The 7,948-nt window shown below is 40.4% G+C and overlaps 1 protein-coding gene across 2 annotated transcripts in view; it reads left to right on the top strand.

The window, feature by feature from the left end:
• Positions 1-5,757: 5,757 nt before the first annotated feature.
• fbxo41 (F-box protein 41) overlaps positions 5,758-7,948 on the top strand; it is a 66,648-nt gene continuing 64,457 nt past the window's right edge. The window contains exon 1 of one of the 2 annotated variants that reach the window (XM_005726820.1): positions 5,758-5,886. The gene's annotated coding sequence lies outside the window, so the exon portion shown is untranslated. Of the gene's footprint in view, positions 5,887-5,918; positions 6,423-7,948 lie in introns of those variants that run through there. The other variant, XM_005726821.1, reaches the window with a different exon arrangement.

Raw genomic sequence — 7,948 nt, 5'->3', positions numbered from 1 at the left:
TGAAATACCATGAACAGCCATGCCACATTCAGACACGTGTCTAAATGGACTGAGTTGCTGCCATGCGATTTGCTGGTTAGAAATTTGCATTAATGAACAGCTGATCAGGTGAGCCTGATGAAATGACCAGTGAGTGTATATTAGATCATATTAGATTAAATTTGTTATCATTCTTTTGGAATTTCCATTTGTGTCTTATTGCAACAATGAGAAAATCAAAACGGTAAAGATATCATAACTACAGCTACCACAAAAACTCATTGCAACCATGTTACACCATAACGTACCAACATACCGTCATATATATTAACTGTTTAGCAGAGGTATGCTACAAGGTATCAAAGACCTCTGAGCACAAGATGTAAGGTGTATGTGTTGTCCCTTTTCGACGTCTCATAAGTTGGGTGACTTGAAATGCTCCTGCCTATGTTTATAATAGTATTGAGTTTGTTATTATTAACCACAGTGTCACGGTTTGCCGGGGCAAGCCGTGTGAATAATAATGGATCCAAACTGCAGGCTGCTGAAGTGGAGGGTGAGTTTATTGGCAACTAAAAGGTACAACAGACAGGGTGGCGAGGAACAGAACGGTGAAAACTCTAAACTGGGAAAACTAAATAAAACACTAACCAGAATACGAACGTGACACGCAGGGAGAATGACCAGCGAATCAACACAGAAGGGTGGAAGGGAAATAACACAGACGAACCAGCAACTACCATGACAGAAGACACAACTTAAATACACCCAGAGAACACAGGGAGATTACGCGCAGGTGGGGAACACAGCTGGGAGTGATTATCGTGACAAGACTAGGGAGGCAAACTGAAAACACTCACATAAGACGCAGACCTTCACAATAAAACAGGAAACACATACACGCAATGACATAACACACCAACTAAACACAGACTGGGGGACACAGAACATAGGAACATGAACAGAAGAATACAAACACCCAAGGTAACCAAAACCACAGAATACTAATAGACTAAACATAAACACGGAGTCGCAGACCATGACACACAGAGAGTGAAAAATACCAGTCAATAAAAAAAAGTCAGAAGGCTTTCATCAATCACTGTACTTACATATCTATATATATTTACATAGTGGTTCCACATGCAGTAAATCAATGTCGAATAAAAGCAAGTTACTCCTCATCAGACCCCACAATCAAAGTTTTATTTTTCTGTTTTTAAAGGTGAAGAGATTCTTTCTCTTTTTTGTTTGTGAATCTTTACATTTTTTTCATTTTGATGATAACTTTGAGATTGTATGATACACCACCATTTCAGTGTCTGTCACCAAATAAAATGACATCTGAATTTTAAAAAAATGTCCAGAACAAACTGCTTTTTAAACAAAAAATTTATTTCCGATAGTCTATAAGTTTTATTTAGATGCAGTATATTTAAGAATATATTGTTTTTAATGTTATTGTATTCTCAGCCTGCACATAGTGCATTTCTCATCTTTCACCAGGGAGTGGTGCTTAAGTTCCTGAATGGACCTTATGCATCTCTCTCTCTCTGTTACATGTTAATGTTAAGATTGAAATATATTCACGTACTGACTTTGCACTATATCGTGTCTGTTTGTGTGAATACATGTGCTGTGTGCGTCACGTTCAGTCACTGCTAAAGTCTTCTCTCTCTCACAGTCAAGTGTACAGGCGCAAACACATAAGAGCACCTCTGGTTGTGGCTGTGTTCATTTTAAGCTACAGTGAAATCAAATCAAAACACCAGGCAGTGCATTCACTCTGAGGTCTGCAAGCTGCAGAGCTGAGCTTCAGCTTTCACAAGCTGAAGCTCAGCTTGTGAAAGCTGAAAATTTCCCCACATAAAGAGGCATTCAGCCTCTTCCACACCAAAAGGATATTGATTGAGTTGATGCTGAGGTTTTAATGACCTCCTTTAATTAAATGCACCCTTTTAGTCAGCTATTATCAGAAAGAGTGTGTTTGCATGTGCCTCGAATAACACATATTCATGCAAACACTGAATGATATCATTCAAGTGGATCAATTTGCATCATTGTGTGATTATGTGTTTAATATCAGGAACACAGAGTTACAACAGCGTGAGATTTAGTATTTCACAGCCTTTAAAACACAACATCTTTTATTATTGTAGCACCGACTGGATGAAAACATCATTGTTTGCTTTACACTGATTTAAATCTGTGTAATGATACCTCCATTTCTGTGGAAAGTACTATTCTCTTTCACCGGCCAGTTTATTACATATAACTGGTCAACTCTTCGTTAACCCAAATATTTAATTAGCCAACTCCGTGCATTCAGGCGTATAGGCACGTGTTGAAAGAAGAAAGGTGATTTAAGTGAATTTGAACATGGCGTGACTGTTGGCCAGATGGTCTGGTCTGATTTTTTTCAGAAACTGCTGGTATACTGCGATTTTTCGCCTCGAGGGTTAACAGAGAAAAAGAAAACAAGCGAGAAAAGCAACAATATCCAGTGAGAAAATGCTTCGTTGATGTCAGAGGTCAGAGAAGAATGGACAGACCTGCTTCCAGCTGATGGTAAGGCAAAATTAACTCAAACAACCACTCATTACAACTAAGATATGCAAAAGATCATAACAATTAACAGAGTTTCACTTAAACCAGGAAATAAAAAGACTGGAAATACATTACGTGGTCTGATGAGTCTCAGCTTCTGCTGCAAAATTCAGATGGTAGGGTCAGAATTCATGTAAACAACATAAAAACATGGATCCATCCTGCCTTGTATGAGCAGTTCTGGCTGGTGGTAGTGTAGTGGTGTGGGGGATATTTTCTTAAATGCCACAGCCTACCTGAGTATTGTTGCTGAGCGTGCCCATCCTGTGTACCTAACTTCAGATGGTTGCTTCCAGCAGCAAAACACACCAAAATGTCCCTAATACACTGGCCAGTGAGTGTCCACAAAGACAGTTTTAGCCCTTCTGGTTGTTAATGTTACTGAGTGAGTCCTGTTCTGTAGGAGAACCAGTCAAAATCAAGATGGATGCTTGTGTCTTTGTATCAAATGTATATAAGCAACGCATGTAAAGTAAAAAAAAAGCTATAACGTGTGGATGACAAAGACAAATTCGTGTTTGCAGACTGCTACTTCTAAACCATTAGTACAGAATACAGCCACAGGCTGTGAAGCATGGGACAAACATCAGCTGGTGAATAAATCCCTGGAATCTGATTTTTTCTTGTGTATTGTTTTTTTTTCTCTTTTCTGTCACCACAAAGAAGCCTACTGTATGATTAGCAGAAGAGTTATGACCCCCATTATAACACACACACAAACACGCTGCACTCAAAGGTCCAGAGCATTCTTTAACTCTGTGTTATCAAAGAACCACCCATAAAAAATGTGATTTGTTTACCATGACTGCCTGTAGTGAACAGCAAGAAACCATCAGAGTTGGAGAAATGAGCACAAAAGAAAGTGAAATCTGCCGAGTTTAGTTCTGCGTGCTGCTGTCCACATGCAGCCCAACATGTATCTCAGCAAGATTAAAACAGCACAGCCAAAAAGATAAAAAAATAAATAAAAACAAAAACCTAACAAGAAGCAGAGTGTTTTGTGAAAACCTTGACATAATTTTAAAGAAAATAAATCGAATCTTTATCATAAAAGTTATGATCAAAGCTAAAACAAAAGCCAGTGAATGGTGAACTGCATTAAGCAAGTCCCTCAGATCCTGAGACAGACTGTTTGTGACACAATCTTTTTGAGTTTTTGTGAAATCCTTGAGATGGTTGGGAAGACAGCTGCAGAGAAATGGTGGCAAATCCAAATGGATGAAATAATCATGAATCAGTCTCCAGTTGTTATTCCTGTGATCTATACACTACTCTGCCCCAGTAACACAGTTTTATTAGCATTAATATGCTAAATGGGAACAATAGCCAGAAGTGACTGATTACCATGGCAGTGTGGGGCTCGTGCTGGCCAGTCACTAACCAAACTCATTCACTTAAACATGAACAGTCCCTAAATCTTTGAACTAGCTGCCCTTAGTCGTTACATCTATAAAGCATGTCTAAGAAATACTTGTGTGACTTTTTTAACCATTGTTCCAGTTATTCCAGTATCACCGGGCTGTAGCCCATCCAAAATCCTTGTGTTCCGTCTCTAAATCTCTCAAAGAAAATGTACCAAAATTATCCATTAGTCATATTATTTGAATTCACATTATCCTAATTGAATTGATAAATTGTATTTCTCACAGATTCTGTCTCTAGCTTGCATGAATCCTAATTCCTAACTTTAAACACATTGCCACTGATACATTTATCAGGTGGAGATACACATCTTGTCTGAAACTGTTACAAATGATGTGTTTTGCTCTAAAAATGTATAGATGATCTTTGAAACCAAGCATCTTCAATTTTTTATATCGCAGGTGAACTTAAACACGTATACTTTTATTCTATAAAAACTCAAAGAAATTAGCTGTTATTAATTTACTGGCACTTTTTGGGACCTGTGTTGACATCTGGGTGATGCAGAGTTGTGTAAAAAAAGAGAACAAAACAATAAAACAACCAGTCACGGCAGATGGCTGCCTCTTCAAATGTTGGAGGTTTTTTCAGTTAAAAGGGTGTTTTTCCTTCCCACTGTCGCCAAATTCTTGCTCATAGAGCAATATAAGGAGCGCTGTATAAATGTATCGAGTTGAACTGAATTGAGAAGCAGTTATCAAAACAGCTGATAATTAATTGTTATGTGGACTGACTAATGATTGGCAACAAACAAAATACTGTTAGATTTATCATTAGTCAACCCTATCAGCAAGGACTTGGCGACAGTGGGAAGGAAAAACTACCTTCAAACTTCTTACAGAACCAGACTCAGAGAGGAGCGGTGATCTGCCAAGTACAGTTGGGGTTGAAGGGAGAGAGGCAGACGTGCTGTAGAAAAGAGCCAAAGATGGATAATAACTAATTATTAAATGCTGAGTGGTGTATAAACACACAGAGATTGAAAAAGGTGAGTGAAGAACCTCAATGCATCATGGGAAGCCTCTAGCAGACTAGACCTATTCCAGCCTGATTAAGGAGGATTTAGGGTCACCTGATCCAGCCCTACCAGTATGCTTGATCAGAAATAAATGTTTTAAGCCTAGTCTTAAAAGTAGAGAGGGTGTCTATCATCTGAATCCAAACTAGGAGTTGGTTTCTGAAAACCTGTAAAATGTCTCCCATTTTACTTTTAAGTATCCTAGGAACTACAAGTAAGCGAAGTGCTCCACTGGGGTGATGCGGTACTATGAGGTCTTTAACATAAGAGGGAGCCTGATTATTCAAGACCTCGTATGTGAGGAGAATAATTTTAAATCTGATTCTGGATTTCACAGGAAGCCAATGAAGAGAAACCAGTATGGGAGAAATATATCTCAGCATATGTTGAATTAAAAGACCCTTTCCGTCTTCTTCTGATCAAAGACACGTGAACATGCTGCCTGGATGACAGAGATGTTACCTTACCCATGTTTACTTGATGTTAATTAATAGGCAAACAGGCAGCTGGTAGGACAAAACTGTCTTTTCAGTCTGTGATGGTGAGCTGCTGAGCTGGATGAATATGATGTCTAATCAATTTCCACCTCCACAGCCTGAGTTGGTACAATATCTTCTCCCTATCCTGAGGACAGAAGGGCTTTTTTTTTCTTAATGATTCACATTTTTGCATCTGCTCCTCTCCCCCCTCTCTCTTTCTCCTTCTCTCCTCCCTCCTCACTCTTCCTCTCCTCCCTGCTCGTCCTCTGCAGGCCTGCTGCTGCTCTCTGCTGCAGAGACGGGCTGCGTGACGTCACTGAAGGCTGGAGCGGTCCCTTGATTGGAGCAGGAGGGGGAGAAAAATGGGGAGAAGATTAGGAGGTGAGTTTTGCTTTTTCCAACGTCCCTCTGTCTTCCGATCACGTTTGTGTCAGCGTGTGTGTGTGTGCATGCTTTGTCGCTTCACTGCTGCCGCTCCGCTTTTCCCGTGCAACGAATTTTATGCAACGTCGGGAGTCCGGGTCCAGCAAGGAGCCAGTGCTGCCGTGAAAACACAGGAGAAAATCGGGTACACGCCAGGTTGTCCCCTCCCCGTTGTGCACGGCTGCTGTCACGAGCATCGGTGTGAATTAAGCTGGACTCCGGGCCTAGGCTTGTGTGTGTATATGTGTGCGCGCTTGCAGAGGCGTTCGTGGCTGTGAGATAACATTTGGTGGTGCCGCTCGTCCACACCCACTTGATCGGCTGCTTGTGGTTGATCCATGTGCGGTGCAAAATGTGAGGATCAAAGATCGTCAGCGCCGGATGATCCAGTGGTTGCTGTCACGTCGCTGGCGGCTGTCAGGCGACAGCTACATGCAGCTTTTCAGGGATCGCTCTGAGACTTTGGCCGGCCTTGGCCTGTAGGAACTGGACAGGTTGTATGTAGAAATATTAGGATGCTGTCTGTTATAAGTTGCATGTGTTTGCTTATTGAATGTGCTCACACAGCTTGAGCATAAATCTGCATGTTTCCCCTCCTTATAGCCTATACAGTGTTCACTGCACAGATTTGTGCTGTTCCTCTGAGCACACTTGGATTCAAGAGGAAAGTGTCAAAGGAAGTCATGACTCTATATGCATGGTCTAATAATAATAATATACCCGAAGGACTCCTCAAACTCCCCTGATGTACCTTCAGCTCTTAAGGCAGCATGCTGCTAGAGTTTGGGAAACTGTCATATGACTACAGAGCTGGAGAAATCTCAGAGTCAGTGGGCCTTAGCCTTTATGTTGCTGCTGTGTTTGTAGAAATCTGATGTGACAAAAGTTGGGGCAGTCATGCTGAAAAAAGAGGGATGGCTGCAAGATTAGAGCTGAGTTTGTACAGGGTGGAAGTAGATTGAACTCTTTTGAAAACAGAGCTGTCAGGGCCTGTGAGTGCTCATTATATTTAAGGAAGAGCTGTGTCCTTTATCTGCAATGCAGTTATATACAACATGCTTGTGCAGACAGTATGTCGGTTTATAGCATAGCCGGTCATCAGTTTCCATTCGTCATGCAAATGTCAGTGCAAACAGATGGTTTCCTGACTGATCACATGTGAGGCAAGTATGTATACAGATGCACAATACTTATTGTCTGTACTGCTATCTATCTGGTAGGATCCTTTGATGCAGGTCTTGCCATGGTGACACCTCCAGGCACTCCTCTGGAAAATATTTTTTGAAGGATTATCTAAACTTAAATTATGTTAACTTAAATCTCATTGATTATTTGGACATTAAAAATGGACATGTCCAGGTAAAACCTGCTTAAAAATGTTCATTGACTTGGCACCAAGTTTCATCAAAGTTTTTAAAAAAGTCCCCCAACTACTACAGAAGTTACACTTCTGCCACCATCTTTGCTGTTTTTCCAAAGATTTTAATCTGCATCCTTTCAGTATGCAGTTCTCAAACTGAGGGGTGGGGTCCCACTGGTGGGACAGAGTCACTATGAGCAACAAACTGAAAAATGTGACGTAAAGCTGAATGAAGTAGCTTCTTGTAAGGGAAATAAACAAGTGTTTGCTGGGGCTGTCTTGGTGACATCTGCTTTAGTCAAACTGAGATTTTTTAATAATGAGAAAGAACAAATTTAGTTAAATAGGTGTTTTGGTGCTAAAGACATAAACAAAGTAAGATTTCTGCTAGTTTTTTGGAGTAGCAGCCATCAGCTTTTTTTTTTGGTGCTGGAGCTCATTATGTTCTCCTGGCTGTGTTTTGTTATGTACTTTATTTCTAGAATTTAACGTAGATTATTTAGTTATTTTTATTTATTTCTGCAGATGTACAGCCAGCCAACTGTTTTCTGTATGACATTATCAGTCTTTCACATCATTGTGGGGGAATTTTGGCCTGCTCTTCCTTACAGTGTTGCTTCAGTTCGACTCTTTTAAGATCTTGCCAGGGCTTTTCAATTG

Source organism: Pundamilia nyererei, unplaced genomic scaffold (assembly GCF_000239375.1).
Source record: "Pundamilia nyererei isolate P.nyererei 1_Seehausen unplaced genomic scaffold, PunNye1.0 scaffold00022, whole genome shotgun sequence".
Taxonomy (NCBI): domain Eukaryota; kingdom Metazoa; phylum Chordata; class Actinopteri; order Cichliformes; family Cichlidae; genus Pundamilia; species Pundamilia nyererei.
The sequence above is the reverse complement of the archived record's forward strand: the minus strand, read 5'-3'. Positions and strand labels throughout refer to the sequence as shown.